The sequence below is a fragment of the Phyllostomus discolor genome, chromosome 1 (assembly GCF_004126475.2).
Source record: "Phyllostomus discolor isolate MPI-MPIP mPhyDis1 chromosome 1, mPhyDis1.pri.v3, whole genome shotgun sequence".
NCBI lineage: Eukaryota > Metazoa > Chordata > Mammalia > Chiroptera > Phyllostomidae > Phyllostomus > Phyllostomus discolor.
In genome coordinates, this window is record NC_040903.2 from 206,522,662 (window position 1) to 206,542,836 (window position 20,175).

The 20,175-nt window shown below is 42.8% G+C and overlaps 1 long non-coding RNA gene across 1 annotated transcript in view; it reads left to right on the top strand.

Moving 5' to 3' along the window:
- LOC118497682 overlaps window positions 1–17,264 on the top strand; it is a 20,997-nt gene extending 3,733 nt beyond the window's left edge. The window contains exons 2-3 of the long non-coding RNA XR_004900204.1: window positions 1,445–1,451; window positions 17,253–17,264. This is a non-coding gene — a long non-coding RNA (uncharacterized LOC118497682). The remainder of the gene's footprint in view (window positions 1–1,444; window positions 1,452–17,252) is intronic.
- The last annotated feature ends 2,911 nt before the right edge of the window (window positions 17,265–20,175 follow it).

The following is a 20,175-nucleotide window of genomic DNA, read 5'->3' on the forward strand; positions in this document are numbered from 1 at the left end:
TAATTAAACCTATATTCGCCTTAAGTGCAATTATAGCACTAATGCGGAAGAAAATTCTTCCGATCATTTCCTGCAGCACAGTTGTTAAATTGCCTATAATAGACATTGTGTTTCTTAGAGAATCACAGTGCTGCCTAGGAAATTAAATTTTTTTGTGGGTTTCTTTTTTGTGGGGAGAATGGGATCAATATTGCTGACCTCTTGTTTGCAAAAGTTTACCTATTTAACTTAGTATTGGAAAGCTGGTCAACAACAAAATATATGCAGATTCCTCACATCATTACTGAAGTCCCAGGCAGTGGGACAATGAAACGGAGGAGTCCTGGTGGGAGGTAGATTTGCCCCTCATTGTCTGTGGACTCTGCAATCAGCCAGTTCACCCAGACCAGCTTTCAGAGGAGAGCCGTGAAACTACAACAGGGAGGGGTCTGACCCCTGCAGAAGGCAAACATTTACAGTGTGTGTGTTATTATGTTGTGTATGCACATGAGAGAAATGTCCTGGAAACAGTTTTGTTCATTCATTTATGTAGTAAATATCTACTGAATGTTTGTTAAATGCTAGCAGTCCAGTGTCCATGAGCTACTGCCACAAAAGGCTCCCTAACATAACACACAAAACAGATTTTTTAAACCATCATTTCTGAATACACCTCATGAGTCTGTAGATCACTGGGGGTCTGCTGACCTGGACATAACGTCAGGAGGGAAAAGGAAACTTTTCCCTTTCCTGCCCTACCTGTGAGCTGCAGAACAGCTCCAGTGAGGGTGTTCGGAAGCAGTAGAACTTGTGTTCAAGGCCACCCTCCTCCACCTCTTACTCATTTTTGACATCCATTTAGAATGACAGAAATATTTGCTTAACTTTTGTCACTGTTGTTTTCTCTCTATTTGCGAAAAAATCCGATCCCACGGAGAGAAGTCTCATGGAGTTACTGCAAAGATCTTTCTCCATTTTAGGAACCTGACAGCTCAACTAACAGAATGTAAATTCAAATTTTTATGGCATGAAACCCATGACACTTTGAGTCCTCATGCCTCTCCGTCTGCATAAGCTGAGCTCCACTCAGGAGAGCCTCCGGGGACCGCCAGTCTCTGACTCACTCACCTCAGATCACAAACTGCAAGATGCCACACAGGAGACTGCATTCAGCTCCCGCCATAAAGCTTTGCGCTGTGCCGACTCCATTGGGAATGAACCATGAAGTCTTACAACCTTGAAAAGCAGAACTCCTGAGTGATTCTTTGGGAGGCTCAGCAGCTAAAGTCCTACAAGAAACAGCAGAAAAAGTCACAATGGATTCAGAGCTGTGTTGTTCGCTTGAAAATCAACTGTGACTTTGTGTTTGGGGAATGATTCCAGAATACAAAAGCTAAGCATTAACGTACTGAACAGCAAGAGGTTTATCGTAAGGATAGGCAAGTTAGCGTTTGGCCAGAGGGAGAGGAATTGTGATCCAATCGATACAACCCTGGTGCCCCACCATAGGTGGAGTTGTTTGATGATTTAATATTCAATTGTAAGTCTGTCAAAAATGGGTTTCCTGTGTGGCGCTTTAGCCTCTTTCCAGCATTGTGTGTTTAGCGTGTGTTTCAATAGCTAATTTGAAAGGTGCTCCTGCCACACTTCACAGTGGAAAATGTTCACCAGCTGGCCCTGGCTATCAAACACAAATAGGAAAATTCAGCTCAGCACACTTCTGATATTATAATTGGCATGTGTGGAAAATGAATTGCAACATGAAGTTATCTTCCGCAGCTCCAACAGAAGCTGATAAAATACTTAATAGGCTTTTAATAGAGCTTCTGAGACTCAGATCATGAAAAAGCAAGCACGCCACGCTATTCATTCCCTGACGTTCGGCTGGCAGCGTGAGGCTTTCCAGAGGAAAAGATTCCGAGGGGTTTCGGTGTGGCATTCACGTATGGATTCGAGCAAAGACTCTTGCAGCTGACAGCTTCTGTTAATAATTCCTCAGTGGAGAGGCAGGATTCGCTGGCTAGAAAGAGCTAGAGGGACTGTTGTAAAAACAGGCTAAATGCTAAGCAGTGAGCTAGTGTAGGAAGCTCTTTCATGGCAAAACACATGGATTGGGTACATCTTTCTTCCTATGGCTAGAAAACAAAGAACAAGGCAAGTCTTCATTAAAATTTGGACCCTAGAATTACGAAATAAAAAATGCAAGGAATAAAAAAAAAGGCCTCTACTCAATGATTGTTCTCATGGCAAAAGGCTCTCAAAACAACAAAATGTATACTTTATTTCTAAAAAAAGTCATTGTTGGTTAGACTATGAATTCATATAATTTCAAGACAACCTTTTCATGTTAAGTGAAACAAGTCAGGCAGGGAACCGGAAATCTTATATGATTGCACTTATAGGTGGACTCTACAAAGCAACATCAGTGGCCAAGCAGAACAGAAACAAGCGCACAGGTACAGGGGGCATTTTAACAGTTGCCAGAGGGCAGGAGGGTGAAGGCGAGAAAACTGAGGGGAAGTCAAGTGCAGCACAGGGAATATGGTCGATAAGCTCATTATAATCACGTTTGGTGCCGCTCGAGTGCTGGACTTACCTGAGAGATCACCTCCTAAGTAAAGCAAATATCCACCCCCAGGCTGTGCACTGGACACTCATATAATATTGAACGCCCTCTGTAACTTGAAAATAAAAAAGAAATTAAAAAGAAAAACCTGCTTTCTCTTCTCTGTCTCTGGTTAGTAGAATAATGCCCCTCCACCCCCAAGGATGTTGAAGTTTTCATTAATCCCTGGGGCCTGGGAATATGTTACTTTATATAACAAAGGAATTTTGTATTGGGATTAAATACCTGCAGATGGAAAGATTATCCTGGATTATGGGGAGGGGGCAATCTAATTTTATGATCCTTGAAGGCTGAAGACCTTTCCTGGCTGGAGAGAAACATGAGGAAGGAAAACCGACCAGAGAGGTGATACCTGGCTGGCCTTGGGGATGTTTTAGCTTGCTAGGGCCTCCTTAACAAAATACCAAAGGCTGGGTGATTTAAACAGCACAAACGTATTTTCTCAGGTTCTGGAGGCTGCAAGTCCGAGTTCAAGGTGCCAGCAGGTTTGGTTTCTCTCTTCTTGGCTTGCTGATGGCCACCTCCTTTCTGTGGCCTTATATGGTCTTTTCCAGGCTCACCCACCCCCTTGGGGTCTCTTCCGGTTATAAGGACAGCAGTCATATTGGATTAGGTGCCCCCCCCCCCCACCAAGGAGCTCACTGTCACGTAACTTCCTCTTTAAAGACTTCATCTGCAAATGTGGTCGCATTCAAGATACTGGGGTTGGGATTCCAGCATGTGAATTTGAAGGGAATACAATTAAGTCCATAACAAAGATGAATAAAGGGGTTGATAAGCCAAGGAATGCAGGGTGGCCTCTGGCAGTGAGAGAAGCAAGGACTGGATTCTGCCCTGGCACTTCAGAAAGCATGGCAGCCCAGCGGACACCTTGCTTCTCGCTCAGTGGTAAATGTGCCAAACGTAAAACCTAGAAAGCTGTAGGATAATTCATTTGTTTTCAGCCACTACATTTGCGGGATTTTTTACAACAGCAACAGAAAGCTAATGCAATATGCAAACTTGAACCAAAAACCTAAATGTTTCTCGTGTTCCTACTATGTATCCATCATTCCGCCATGGGTGATGATTTATCCTCCAGGGGCTTGTGCCACTTTGCAATTGCTGCATAACAAAACCCCCGAAAGCACCTTGGTTTAAAATAGCACTCATTTAATAAGACTCACGGTGAGCTAAGCATTAGTCTGTTTAAAGCCAAGCTTGGCCAGGTGCCCTTACTGCAGGCTTTTGGGGCTGGAGAAGCTTTCCTTCTGCTCGCAGGTCTGCGGGTTACCCAGAAGGGCTTTGCTCCACATGCGTCTCATTTATGAAGGACCAGCAGGCTGCCAGACATGTTCTTATAGCAACGGGGGAAGCTCAAGAGAACAAATCCTTACACCTCTTAAAGCCTAGTTTCTGGTCTCAGCCTGACGCGCCGTCACTTCCAACCCCATGCCCTGAGCCAAAGCAAACCATATGGCCAAGTCCAGAGTCGAAGAGTAGAGCAATATACTTTGCTCACCATGGGTCATGGCAGGAGTAGGAATGCACAGGGAGGCGAAGGTCCGGTGTCATGACGCAATCCGCCGCAGGGCTGGAGGGCCAACTGCGGAGAGGCGGCTGACAAATGTGAGACGACACGTGTGCATCTGTACAGCAGAAGGAAATATTGACAAGTATAAACTAAGACACAAAATAGAATATAACCAATACATTGCCAGTTCTTTTGCTGGTGTCTAAAATTTACTTGCGTATGTATGAAAAAAATAAGCACTGTATTTCACCACGCGCAGAACCCATTTTTCAAAAATGGGGATGATAATGAGGAACTTAGCAGTTCCAAATGGGAATGGAGTTGAATGCCCATTTCAAAAGAGATTCCAAATGTTCTTTGAAACCAACAAAAAATAAGCAAAGTGTCTGAGGCTCAGCCTCCATGAAAGAGAACAAGCTTAGAAAATTACGACCTTAAAAATTAAATTTCTTCTTATAATAAAGTGCAAAATTTTCACAGAATTTTTCTAATCCTTTTTGTATGCTCCTTTCAACGTGACTTTGAAGCTTCTCCTATCCAGAAACAGAGTCTGTCTCTACGCCCCTGGAATCTGGACTTGGCCTTGGCATTCGCCTTAACCAGCAGGACATTAGTAAATGTGAAGCAAGTAGAAGCTGTAAAAGTTCTTGCACCACATTTGGCCTTTTCCCTTCTTGCTGGGACCCCTGGCACCACTGTATGAACAAGCGTGGGCTGTTCCCGTGGAGCCGTGGAAACCACGTAGGGAGAAGTCTCAGCCATTCCACACGACCACCTTTCCCACCTGAGGCCACAGACAGACGGACAAGTATGTATGAGGCTGTCCTAGACCACTGACTCCAGCCAAGCTGGCCCAAACCAGAAGAACTAATAAAGTAACCCATAGAGGATGAGAAAGAATCTGTTCTTTTAAGTCATTAAATGTTGGGATGGCTTGGTAGCCAAATATAAGTTATTGGTAAACCTTCCAGACAAGTGAGGTCTTGTCACTGGCAAGTGAAAGGAGACCTGTGTCTCAAACCCAAACCACACTTCTCCTGGATCATTCTACAGGACGATTTCCCAGCCTAGGGACTGGGAACTCACAACAGGTGGCAGGACTCATGTGAGAATTGTTATAGACACACAAAGCATGCATTGTCTATGACCATATTGACAGTGACAATTATAATAAACAATGATAATAATATGTATCATGGTCTTGTTATGTATTGAATATCTGGAAGTGTGTTAATGATATACGTGGATTATTACATTTAATCCTGTCCACAAACCTACGAGGTAAGTCTTATCAGTATACCCATTTTACAGATAAGGAAATCCTTAGTGGTTACAAATTTACATGGTGTCAACTATCCCATACTCGAGCACACACTCTTAATGACTATCCTTCACTGAATAAAAAATGTCCTGAGTGTGTAGATTTTTTGGTGAAATGTAAGTACAAAGGAATTTAATGATGTTCCTGATTATAAAATAACATTCCAATGTTATTCTATTTTTACATTAAAATGGCATTCTAGTATATAAATACCTTTCATATGAATTTACTTACTTTTCTTATATCAATACACTAGGCCAGATAACTAAGATTCATTAAACTATATATTTATATATTTATCTAACAGATAATTATTAAGCCCCTCTTATGTAAAATTATCTTTATGGAGGTCAATGTTTTTGCAGATTTTCTGATAGTCTCAAAGCACATAAGTCAGTCAAACCCTGCGAATATAAAATATAAAACACCTATACAAAAGTATCTAATATTTACTGGGAACTTCCTGCGTGTTGAGTGCTGAACACACGAAAAGGGCGTGCGTAGTGCTGAGGCCTTCACATGCATCGTCACATCTGTCCCTCCAGGCAACCCATGCAGTACGACCAAGAGCCCCATCTCACCAATGAGAACACCGAGTCGCCAGAAAGTTACATGAAATTACTCATGGTCACACATTTAATAAGGGATGGAATTAGGAGATAAACCCAGCCAATCTGTTGCCACACTCTGGACCCCAACGTACCTCTCAAATATACTCTTAGTACTGCTGTTTTGGACAGCCACTGCACTCCATCAAAGCCAGGACTGGCCTTCTAATCTGCTTGTAAAATCTTGTTAGAAAAATGATGTATTATTTCACTACCAACAATGAAACCAGAAAACACACCGGCATTTGGGCTGCCTGTCACTACCAAACCCAATAAGCAGAAACAGCGATTGAGTCTTTATGGGCGCTTTATTCAGACGGCAGGCGATCTGAGAAGATGGTGGGTTCATACCCTAACAGACCATCTTGTCTTTTCTTTCCAGGCCAAAGTTTTTACAGCAGGAAATAACAAGGTGCAGTGAGGGCTTTGAGATTCAGGGGGGTTAGGCGAAAGAAGCTGCAACATTCCTGTCCTGGGCAGTTAGCTGTTCCCCAGGGCAGTGGTTGCCTTTCTCTCCCTGGAACACAAAGGCCCAGATGCCTCCACTTGTCCCCAGGCAGTGATCTCTAGCAGTGTCCCAGGAGGTCGGCTGTTTTCCCGGCAGCCAGGATGGGCCTTATCTACAGTTTCTGAAACAAAAGCTTTAACATACACATTACTTGCTAGGCTTATAACTTTTTACCTTAAGCTAAAATTTTCCAATTCTTGAGTCTTCTTATCAATAACAGTAACAATAATTTAAAAATTCTTTCTCTCAGGAGGAGTCTTACCAGGCATTCAGGGGAACTTCATCGTGCATTGACTATCTTTCCTTTGGTTTCACTCTTAGGTGTCAATTTTGAGGAAACGGCTTTTGATTCCTCTAGATATTTATAGCCCGATTGGTATCCCAAACAAAATGTTCAACAAAATCTGCAGTGTTATTTAAGAGGGCTAAAGCTAGCCGGCTGTGTTCCTCCACACATACATTCACCTCCCATCTCCATATTCTGGCTGGATTTCGTGTGTCGAACAGTTCAAACCTGTTTAATGTTTTTTCAGCCATTCCCATCTGCAGCAATTCTAACTCTTCATTCAACCTGTTACCTGAAGAACAAGCAGAAAGAAGCAAAGGGGGGCAATTCAGTGTAGATCATTTTTGTTTATTTTTTTAAGCACACAACTAGCATTTCCATTTTAACATCATGAACCTTAAACTAATGTTTTAATTACACCACTGTTATTTTCTAAGACCACATTATTAATTCCCATACAGTACTGCTGGCCAGTGGAAAAAGTGTGACAGATAATGACGACAAGTGAAGATTCTCAGGCATGACATCTCAATGCATGTAGTGTTGGAACTGACCTAATGCAATTTTTTCTCTATTTCAGATGTTTTGAAAATAACTTTTCTATCTAAATGTGTTCTCCACAGACTCTTCTTCACAATTTGATTGGAGTAATGGACTATGGAGTATAAACTTGATGGATGTCTCCCTGTTTCCATCCTCTCACCAGATGAACTGGCCAAACATGACAGTTTTGAGAAATTGATGTATTTTATTGTTCAGATAAAACGGGGATCATCTTGTCAAGTTCTTTTGCAAAAGGAATTCCTTCCAAGATGAGATCATTGTCTGTATTTATCTTAATCAGTCCTCTACCTTAGTAGGTAAATCCAACAGTACATTAAATATAACGACAGGATTTTGTAACCCATAATGTGTCCTCATACTCCAAAGTGCTTGGGAAATAAAGTTCTAGGATGTATAGTACCTCAGGGATTCTGTAGACCAAGTGTTATGGCAAACTCCAAGAACATCATTCATGTTATTAAAAAGTCTCATTGCACTCAACACACAATGAACTCTATCCTTCTACTTGAAAACAAGTTTAAAGTTTCCTCTCCCAAGAAATGAATCTTTTTCTAACCGCCAAATGCCTACAAATAAGTTCATTCATCTCCGTTTCCTTTCATAGTGAGAGAGAGAGAGAGAGAGAGAGAGAAGGAAGAAGGAGAAAGAGGAGAGAGAAAGGACACATTCTACTTTTTTAATTCTTCCCCAAACCTCCTGGTTTATGCCTCCATTATTCTGATAAACTTTACTCTCAATGTCACCAATAGCAAATACAATAGCCTTTCTATAGCAAATGCTTCTCCCTTCATAGAGAGAGCAGTCAAATGCCAAGGGAGCGGGCAGGGCACATGCCTGAAGGTGCAGATCTCAGGAAAACCCCAGGTCCCCTCTGACAGGATTGCAAGGCCTCCACCCAGCCTCCACCGCTGCTTGTGCACTGAAGTTGTGCATGCAGAAATAAATATTGACTTTTATAGGAAAGATTCTGATTTGATTGATATCTGTTTTAAAATGTTCTATAAACCAGGGACACACTCCCAAAGTCTCTATGGTCCAAGTGTGCTGCCCACGTGTGCCTTACGTTGTAAGTCTGGCTCTCTAGTTATCCTGCTTCACCCCAGCGAATTGTATTCCCTCCTTCTTCTGAATTCGTACAGCACTTCTTCATCTTGTGTGTGTGTTTCTCACATTCTGCCTTATTGTCTCAGAAAACTTACCCTTTATCAGCTCACTTCAGTAAGTAAGCATTCAGCCAGTAACTGGTGTGAGATTAAAGGGTATTTATTATGCATATAATAGGTAATCTTTGGTAGAACACCTCCATTTTGGTATATTTAAATTACTTAAAAATTGCAACGAGAGCCCAGGTTCTCCTCACATTTTGCTGCCTTGTTGGCTCCTCTGGGGAGAAAGTGAATACAGCATTTCCAGGCATCAAATCTAACAATGAAAATGCCCTGCATTCCCGTGTCTCCCTTTACCAATGAAGAAATCTTTCCTAGAAGACTCTGATGCCAACCTCCCCCATGGCTCCTTGGCCAGGATTGAATCACATGACCCCCACAAACCAATCATCAGGTTTGTCATGGGAGGTTTAAACTAACTGAAATCTCACCGGAGTCATGTGATGGAGAAGGAGCCATCAGAACAAAACTCAAGTCTCTTCCAATAGAGAAAAATGGAAGTAACGCTTGCTTGGTCTTTAACCACCAGTGTCTGCAACAATCACCCACAGACGATAAGTTTCTTGGGAACGAGGACGGTATTCTTGAGTGCAACAGTACAAAACAGAGCTGATAAGGACTTAAAGTAGGGCAATAGGGATGGAGACTATGAATTAAGGCACTGCTAATGCACTTTAGTGCAGAACTTGACATCTAATAAGGACCGAATAAATATTTTATTGACTGAAAAGATTTGAGAAGCCTCTTAACAGTGGTATATCCAGTGCACAATGAGAAAAGGAAGGAAGGAAGGAAGGAAGGAAGGAAGGAAGGAAGGAAGGAAGGAAGAAATAACTTTGCCTGGGAGGGTCAGATAACTCTTCAACAGAGAGGTAATACATCAAAAGCAATAGTTATTTTGTTATTAAGTGAAATTATTAGTCTATTAAATGAATCTATCACCACTGTAGCCAGGAAGTATGATTTATATGCATGCCAAGCCTAGTACAGGTCACAGTCAGAATTTAGTATTCTTTTGTTGATTGTCATTAGGCTCGCAAAATTGGAACATATTTCTTCATCTAAAAATGATTTGATAAGTATTAACCAGAAAACAAAGCCACCTCCCATTTATGTTACAAATATAAGGTCTTATGACGTTAGCACTGTTACAAAAAAAAGGTATATCAATGTCTGTAACATTCTTAATATTTCCTAAATACCTCTCCTAATACCTACACATCTCTGAGTAGTAACATCTTTGAGATGCAGATACTTTTCGACCTTCAGAGACCAGAAATTTTTCTTATTCCTTGCCTGGAGCTCCCTTATACAACCCATTTTCTCAAAGACAGGTGTAAATAGAGATTGTCACTCCACCTCATCCTTGCATTTTTCTTCTAAACGATACCAGTATCGACTAAGCAGACCAATTTATTATCAATGTGAAGGAATTTTCTTTCCAGTAAGACTTTCCAGGCTCATTGATATCCTTTGACACCACCATAACTGACCCAGCAGAGGTAAAATGTAGAACAGGACAAAACAGGAGGCAGTGAAAACAGAAATCTTGCCTCCTTGTCCCTCTTGGAACACTCATGCTGTGATGGGTGTGGGTAGAGTCCCAGAGGTCTCCCTAGTCAGGTGCCAGCTAGTAAAGTGTCCCCATGAAACCAAAATGGGGACGGCCATTCAGGATGAGAGAAAACAAGACCACAGCCCACCATTAGTCCCAGCTGAGCATTTAGCCGGCAGCTAGCACTAACTGCCGTCCATTGGAGGGAGGACACTTTGGACCTTCCAGCCATCGAAGGACATTAGGTGACACTACTTGAAACTGAGGATGTGTTTGGTCAACCCAGAAAATCAAGAGCAGTGAGCTGTTCTTGCTGTCTCAAGCCAATGTGTTTGGGGGCAGTTTGGTGCAGCGCAGCAGGTGGATGAAACAGAGAGCCTATCGGAAACTGTGGGGCTGAGGCTAAGACGGTACCTGGCCCCTCAGAGAGCTGTCTTGGTTTCTAAAACCTTCCCTTTCCAGTTTCAAGATTTGTTTAGCCTCAAAGTAAACCCCCTTTTTGTTCAAGATGGCCCCTGTTTTTTGTAAAAGTTAATCAATCAACATGAGGAAGTGTCAGTACTCAGGTGAAAATGCTCAGCTCTGGGTGCTGGTTGTAACCCCTGGGACGGCAAAGGGAAAGCATGCTCTATCTTACAAGGAACCTGGGTCCTGGGTAAAAGCCAGAAGAGGAGCTCAGGGCAGGGCAGAAACCCGCAGAGGCACCAGGATAGGCAAGGGAGACAACGCCACACCTAACAAGTAGGGCTGGTGGCAACTGCTCAGATGTCCCCAGCCGAAGTGCTGGGACCTGGGAGCAGGTCTGAGGCCACCTATGGAGATGCAGTGTGACCCTGGCTTGGGAAGGCAGACACACATACAACTCCAGAGGCAGACACAATGGATATTTCCCTTGTTCGCCATGAGGAACATAGCTGGAGGGGAGACACGTGGCCCAACAGAACAGTGCAGGCTCCGTCTGTCAGCACCAGGACCCAAACCCTGCCCCACCCCAGCCCAGCCACAGTTCTGTGGGGAAGTACGTGTGAGTGATAAGCTTGAGCAACAAGCAGAAAGAATGAGATGCAGGACGTGAAAGGAAAGTGGAAGAACTGAAGCCTTCCATAGTCAGCTTTCCCATCCTCGGCGTCCTTTCAGTCCATGTCAGTTTGACAGGCTAGAGCAGCTGTTCAGAGATAAGAGCCTGAGCACAGTGAATGGGAGGAGAGGACAGACCGAGCAGGTGTGGATCTGACGGAGCATCCGCCTGTGGCCTGACTCTGCCCCTCTGATGGTTATTGGGTGGCAGAGCAATGTGGCAGGAAGCAAAGATCCACATGGGCTGATGGAGCTGTTGGCAGGTAAAAGGAACCCACCTTGGAGCTGGAATTGAGGGGCAACACTTGTAGCAGTTGGGACGGGATGGGTTATGCTAACAAGCAAATAGAAAAATCCCTTGGCTTACAATGGAAAAGTTTACTTGTTACTCACTCCATCTTTATCATAGCCATCCATGAACCTCTGCTCATCACAGTCACTAGAGGAATAAATACCGGGAAGATCCATCCAGTCATGGGTTCCATCATTGCTGAGGTGGAGGGGAGGAGGATGGCGACCCACAGATTGGAGGCCGTGCTGGCAATCATACCCACTTTTGCTTACATTACATTGGCCAAAGTGTGAAATCGAATGGCCACACCTGCATTTAGTATGATGCAGGGCTGTGTGAGCCTCCTGTGGGGGGAGGGGCTCCAGCGAGGGTGAAGAATAAAAGCCTGCCACGGGGCCCAGGCCGTGAGAAAGAGCCAAGGCAAGGCCCTCGGCATCTGCAAGCCAAGTGCTGAGCACTTCAGTGCCCTGGGGCTGTACAGTATTGCTGGAGGGAGAGGGAAAGAGGTGAGAGGGCACAAGGAGCAGGTCATAGTTCATTCTTCCAAATAAACCCCACACTACACTCCACGCACACATATCAAGACCCAAATAGAGCAGAGACTGACATCTAAAGAGTTATTTGTTGGAAACCAGCACCAGACTTTTCTCTGTCATGCCTTCTGGAGAGTCCAGTGAGCCTCATAACAAAAACAAGTCCCCAAGTCAGACTGCACTGCCGAGGAGCAGCCGGGCAGGCTTCTGTCACGCACAGATGACCACGTTCACCGACTTCGCAGAGGAGCTGGGGGGATGTCGCCTTGCTAGACTGTTTAAGATTCACTCGGAGCATCGTTGGGGCTGAACCGCACACCCACAATGAAGGCAGCCTCCGTCCTCTGTCTCTCCTCTGTGTCTGCTGTGCTTTGCACTTAATGTAAGTCTCCTGCCTTGTAGGGGTCCAATTAAAGTGTTATTTGTCATTAAGCACTAGAAATACTCCAGAAACGAAACATAGCAGTTACATCTGGAAAGCATCCCGTGGCTTCTGGTTCCCGGCTGAAGAAGTAAAGCTCCTCGGAGCATAGACACTTGGCTTTGGCACGTGCCCCGGGCTTTCTCGGAGCACATCTGAATTTTGTGCTTTTTATTGCATGCTATGGGCCAAAGAGTTGGCAGAAGATTTTGGTCAGCTCAAAGAGTCCTTTGATCAAGGACTCTCAAAAAGTACCTCATCTCACTAAATGATGCAGACACTCAGCAACATTAAACAAGCATTTCTTGGGTTCCCACTCTGCGCAAGATATTGTCCTCAGCAATAGGAAGCCAAAGGGGGAGGAGACAGCATATCTACTCTCAAGGACTCTTCATGGAGATGCTTGGAGATACACGGACACTGTGCGCAGGACCAGTGCAGGGGGCCAGAGAAACAGCAGGGGAACACCTGTATCAGGGGGGTGGTGAGGGTTACTTTTCTTCTGTAAAGTTGATAAGCCAAATTAACATGACAGCTTCCAAATACACTGGGTGGATTTTTGGTTACATGATTCCAAATAATCAGACTTTTACGTTAGAGGGAGGGAATGTAGGGGAAGGAGTGTGGGTGGTCTTGAAGAGGTGGGGCAGCCAGCAAGGAAACAGAGGCCTCAGACCCACAGGCACTGAGAACGGGATTCTACCGACCTGAGTGAACCTGGAAGTAGATCCTTTCCAGAGCCTCGAGGTGGGAGCTTAGCCCAAGCAAGACTTGGGGTGTGAGATACTGAGAAGAAACCCCAGTCAAGCCTATTCAGATTTATAACTTACAGAAGTTTGAGATAATATGAGCGTAGTTTTAAGGGCTGTATATGTGGTCATGATTTACAGAGCAACAGAAAAATAATACAGAGTCAGTCAATGCAAGAAAAAGAGAAAAGAGGTTAAAAGGCAGATGGAGATGTTTTCTAAAATGTATGAGGGAAAAAATCTGAGCTTTAGGGGGCATTTGTGCAGTAAGGTGAAAATAGCAGTAAGGAATTGCGTGTGTGTTAGCAAAGGGTATGGGTCCCAGCTAACTTCACTCCAGCACAGTCCATACGCCAGCGCAATCCAGACACTCATCCTACAACCAAATGCCTTATTGTAGAGCCAGCTGCCTTCCTTCTCCCTATAAACAAGAGACTCTCTGTCCTATAAAGATATTCCCACACTCAAATAGCAGGGCCAATGAAAAGGGAAATGGTGAGTATTATTTATGTTTTCTTTTTGACCACAGTGACTTTAATGAAAGAGAAACCTCTACTCTATAATTGACTTTGGAAATTTCATCCTAATGTTGCTAAAGGTAATATTTCCTTCCAACTATGTTGAATCTGGGTGCAGCCAACACAGGTTACTACTATTTTGCTACCTAAGTTGTCCCCAAAGAAGATCAAGGTTGTGGTTTTTGGAGGGCACACAATAATTCTGGCCCCTAAAAATGAAAATGATGTTATTTCCAAACCCACTGGTGGCTGTGTGATGCTCAAGACAGTGAACTTAACTATTCAAACACAATGTTCTGTGTGATTATGTAATGGTGGATACATGACCTTAGGCACCTGCCAAACTCAGAAAACGTACAATACAAAGGGTAAACACGAATATAAATTGTGGACCTTAGTTAATAATGATAAATTGATACTGGCTCCTCTATTATAACAAAAGTACCACATTAATCCAAAATGTTGACAATAGGGGGAGGGGAAGGAGAGCAAGGGAGTGCATGGGAACTCTGAACTTCCTGCTTATTTGTATGTAAACCTAAAAAAATGCAATAAAAAATAAAGTCAATTACTTTTTTAAATGCCCAGATTCAGACAATACATTTTTCCTCTTCTCTGGCCTATTACAGGTTCTCCCTCTCACTCTTACTCTCTCCCCCTCCCTTCACTAGCACACACATGCACACAGAGAAATACACCAAGCACCGAGCAGTCATTGGCTCCCAGCAGACTGTCCTGCGTCACTGGTCAAGTGCCACACAGATGGACAACCAGACACCTCGCTGGAAGCATTAAAGAAAGATCCTGGGTTTTTCTGATTCTGATGGCTCCAACACCAAGAGTCAATGCTCTTCTCATACTTTCCATGGCTTCAACAATGTGGCAGGCAAGCCCCCAGCTATTTAAGAGATAAAAAGGGGAAGTGCAATGAAGAAACATTAAACAGCAAAAATCATTGAGTACATCACAAAATACTCTTGACATGAAATTATTTTCCAGTGACTTCATCCTCAAAACTACCTAAACAAAAAAGGAAATTATCCAGTGTAAAATTTTCCTCTTTTCTAGGAGTAAGACTGTGGTTACTTTGGCTTCGTAGAGGCTGAGAGGGAGTCAACAGGCACAGAGAAAACAATCAACAGGTCACAAGGAGGTGACCATTTTGACCCATCAGGGTAAATATTTTCCTTTGAGAAAAATTCTAAGAAGTGAAAAATATTAGAAAAATATTTCTGATTCTTTTTCTAAATGAATTTCAAGAGAAAGTTGCATACTTAAAAAAAAGACAAGATGTGGCTCTGGAAGGACATGACTAGCAAAATTTAAAACGCTTTGTGGGCCATGAACAGATGTGAATGATTCTGCAAACTAAACACATGATTCACAATATCCACTCCAGAAATCCTCCAAGAACATAAAGACAAAGGGACAAAATAAAATGAGAAAAAGTTAAGATAGTAATGAAGGATTCATCTATGAGATTTAAAACATGTAAAATTGAAGTCCTGGGAAAACATAACAAAGGAAAGAGAGAATATACAACAAACAAATAATGTTAGAATATTTGCTTAGCAGAAAAGGAAATGTCCAGAGTCAAGGTGCCTACTGGGATCCTTGCAAAATCAGAGGAAATTGTGCATATGTAGGTGTACACTCATTAACATTTTTAATTTCTAAGAAAAAGTATGTAGTTGTCACTTGGTGTTCACTAGAGATTGGTTCCAGGAACCCCTGCATCAAACTGTAGGAATACCAAATGTCCTAATATTTGAGCTTACAAATGGGCTAGCTACTCTAGGTTAGATTCATCCCTAAAACTTATTTTGTTCAAAAATTTCAAGCTCTTTGAAAAATGCAAAGTTCTGACAACAGTATGCCTGCATTCCCTGTGGCAACGCTGAGAAACGAGTACTGAAAAATGAAAAAGAGCCATCTACACATTATACTTGATTCTTTTTGTACTGTTGTCAATGGTCAATTATACTTGGAAGCATCCAAGGAGAACTCCGCTATCTGTGGAAGAAACTTGGGGGAAGAGTTAACGAAATCCTGGATTGGAAGCCGTAGACTGACTTCAGCTCAGACTTTGCCTCCCCTATGTCTACCAGTTATGGGATTTCAGGTGAATTATTTCCTTGTTTGGGGACTTCTGTCTTTTCTCCCATGGCATGAGCATAATGTGGTACTCAGTCGTCCATGTTATGCCCCTCCCAATATACTGCTAGTAGGAGGAGTTAAGACAAGAAAACTGATGATGTATACACAAAGGGTAACGAGCAATTAGAAGGGCAGTTCCTAATGAAATTTGGGAATTAATTACAAGACCCAGACATTGAAAGAAGTCATAAAACATTCTATTGTATATGGATACAAGGAGAACCACTATATTGCCCCGCAAGTATTCACTAACCTGATAAATTCAGTAACTTATTGCATGCATGAGAGTAATCTTGGCTCTGCAGAGTTTTTAAAAAACTGAATGATGTGATCATCGACTCACATGTGCTTGTAAATTCTAGTAGGAGATAAGACTTACCTCTCTGAATAGATAACATACAAGGATATTGGTGGAATATGTAAATGAAAAGACTGAATAATAAATGCTGTAAGAATGGAAAGGAAGACATTCCCCAGCCCGAAGTAGTTCAGAAAGCCATAAGGCTTTGGTTGGATTCTGACAGAGACTGACTAAAAGTTTACCATAACCATCTCCTTGTGCCTCTCTGCAACACGGTGACATTTCTCAGCCTCTCTTGTAGCTAGGTGTGGCCAGCTACTAGAAGATTTGTTGAATGATGAAATGACATATTGTGTGCCCACTAGTTCAATGAACTTGGACCCAGAAAGTCTTTTCTCAGCCATGTGACTGAGTTATGACCAGTGAGATGCAGGTACAAGTGATGTGCTCTTCTCAGTTGCTGATCCATGAAAGGTCCTGCATATCACTCCATGTTCTAGCCCTTTCTTCATTGAGAGCTTAGAATTGGGGGTCCCGTGAAGACCTGTGAGGTCCCTGGGGGTCAAAAAGCCTGGATGGAATGACTGGCCCTGAAATGCCTACATGGAGAAGGTTGCCCACATCTCCATCTCCAACCAACTAAGAGCTGAAAAATAAGCTTCTTTTTTAAGCCCCTGAGATTTGAGATTATTTTTTATGAAGATGCCTGAGTAATATAATGCTATTTGTCAGAGAGAGCAAAACAGAACACAGAAGACTAGTTAGAGCCTGAATGTTCTATATCTGTGCTTCTCAAATATTAATCTTGTATATGAATATTCATAGAGTTTTGATAAAATGCATATTCCAACTCAGCAGGTCTGTAGAAGGATCCGAGATTCTGCACTAACAAGCTCCCCGGAGATGCGGATGCTTCTGGTCCACAGACTACCTACAATTTGACAGGCAAAGATCTCTAGAAAATAAAATTGCAAGAGTACTTCCTTCTCCGTTTTAGGGCCACATGTGGGTGTCTGCTTCATTTTGGAACTGCCCTCTGTATATTTCTGTTCGGTCGGCAACGGTGCAGCTGTCAAAGAAGTTTTGTTGAATGATGAAATGACACACTGTGTGCCCACTAATTCAATGAACTTGGACCCAGAAAGTCTTTTCTTTAAAAAAATCAGCATCATGATGAGAAATAAGCATGACGGTTCATTGCTGTTTCCCCCAACATAGAATATTTGACAAATGTCATGCTGCAGCACCCCAACCAGATAAGGACCTGAACTGAGGTGCACGAAATAAACTAGCACAACTTCTGAAATTAGTTCATCTTTAAGAAAGAAAAGAAAGTTCAACTAGGCATTGAAGTGTTTTCCACAATTAAGCTACTTTGATGAGAATCCACACACCACTATAAATGTTCAGAGCAACAAGGAAATTAAGTTGCCTTTCATACTTAACTTCCTATTATTGCTTTTTCCATTTCTACTTAATCATTACATCTTTTTCTAAATGAGTAGGGGAAAATGTGAGAATCAAAAGAGAGAGAGAAAATCTCTATCCCAGTCACTTCTAGGAAACAGGGTATAACAGTTTTAAATTTGCATTGTAATTACTTATAAAAGGAAATTTAATTCATTTGCTTCTCTTAACTCATTTTTCAGATATAATTAAAATGACCCCAAGAAGCAGGTTAAAATAGCAGAATCAATTTGTAAAGAATAGATTCTCAACTTTTCAGGGTGCAGTTCTTGTGAGTTTTAGTTTGAGAGAATCAGAAAGAATGTTCTTGCCATTGTCTTCTCAAAAAACATGGTATAAGTATGTTTTTTTCCCCTAAAGTAATCTGGTCAAAAAGACTATGATGCATGTGAATCGGGGTGGGGGTAGAGGTTGACCCTCAAGGTAAAGCCTTGTGTGATCATTTCAAGGGCATGGGTCTCTTCATCTAGGTCTCTCCCTAATCAATCCATATCCTGCAGGTGGTGATGATCAAGAGGAAGTAGGGACTCATGGAGTTGACAGGTTTGTAAGCCTGCGATTTCTCACAGACTCACCATGGGCAGCATTAGCTTAAAACTGTACCGAAAGCTTCAGGAACCTGAAAATGGCGACACCTCATTTCAAAGGTGGCAACACAGCCAAATACAGTAGAGGTTCTCTGTTGCTGTATCTGCATATCTCAGCAATGTCCCCATGACTGGGACCCCCAAGAACTCCAGTGTCCTCCTGCAACTTTCCAGATGCTCCTGCAATTAGCCGTGGTCTCCAGGGAGACCTGGCATGCCTCTTCTCACTTAGCATTGGAAAGGGAGACTCTCCAGAAGGAACATGAAAGGAAAAACAGAGTCAGTGATAAATTCATCCCAGGGCCACAGAGGTAGAGACCTCCATGCTTCTGAAGTTTGATGTGCCAACAAAGCAAACCAGGGACAGTAAAAGTTATCTGAATTCCCTAGATCCTCACGCCAGAAGGTGCATCATCCTCAGCTCCAGCCAGCACTGGGCTCCTGAGAGAATCTTCTAATCCCGAGGACACATAATGATGTATGTTAGTAATCATCACCCCATTCTCTTAGCCAATCACACCTCTTACCTGGAACACTTTCTCTCCTCTAACCACCACTGAAGAGGAAGCAACACAACCTAAGAAAACTAAAATGATTCTTCTTTGGCTTCAGAAAAACAGACATTTCTTTAGAAAAAAAGTCATCATTGCACATGAAACTGTTCCCCTCACGCCCAGGCACCCGATACCCAGATTACACTGAAATACTTCGATTACCCTCAACTTGTCCTATTCCCCTATGTCTTCTATTGAACCCCTTTTCTAAGGGGTTCTAAAATGTCTTTAACTCTTTTACAATAGGTTCATTTTCTCATTCAGGAACCAATGAGCAAATTCTACAAACATATTGCACAATTGATTACTAATAAGTTATTCATTACTGAATATTCAAAGCACTGAGAATTCAAATCCAAATATGGCCTTCTATTAGCAAATATTTATTGTAGAACTATGTGTTAGGCACAGTTTCTGCCCTAAAGGGCTTGGAGTAGTCAATGCCCTCTAGCCTAAGACCACCAGGAACATACCCACAACAAACTTTGAATTTGCAACTTGTTGCTACAATAGAGACCCCATACATCAGGGACCAGGAAGCGTCTCAGTTAAGGGGTGTTAGGAAGAACAAACATATTGGATTTGGGCTTATGCTAGGTTTGGGGGGAAGAGTGAAGGAAGTGGGGCTTTGTTATGGATCAGGTGTTGTCAGAAAATAAGGATAATTAATTCTGTTATTCAGTGTCTCAATAATTCTTACCTAGAAAGCAAGAAAAGAAAGCAAAGTCAAAGTTGCATTTGTTATTTTGTGGCAAAAAAAAAGAAGGAGCAGTCTCTCAAATTACCCAAGATTGGAGGTCATTTTTCCAGCTGGGACCACACTCTTACTTTTGTCTGACTATCGACATGATTACAGAGTGACCTTGTTTTGCCTTGATCTATCACAGTCATGATGACCTTGACTGATGTTGGTGCTCTGAGAGATTGGGTTCAATAAGAGAAAACTCTGGCCAAGCTGTGACTGCCAGGTCAGCTCTTAACAACACCGGGGCCCAGCTGAGCATGCCAGGCCGCTTTCTCGGCTCTCCTTCCTTGGCCAGACCAGGAAAATGCTTTTGCTAAAAGCTTCCACTGCATCTGGGATGGAAGCTGTGACCCATCCTGAGCCCCCTTTCAGACAGGAAGGAAGATGACCCCCGCTGCTTGGGGAGCTGCCAGGAAACAACACTCTACTGTTCGTCTCCTTCAGGTATTGCCTCAGCTGAAGACAGTGGCCACATCCAAGGTCATGCCTGCTCCCCAGGGAAGCCATCATATATGACTGGGTATGGTGGGCGTACACAGATCTTGTACTCTCGCTACAAGCTGGAACACTGGTGAAGGATCATTTGCACCATCAGACCAAGCCGTCAGTTCACCAAAGGCTTCTAGTGCAGAGCTGCTCACAAATCAA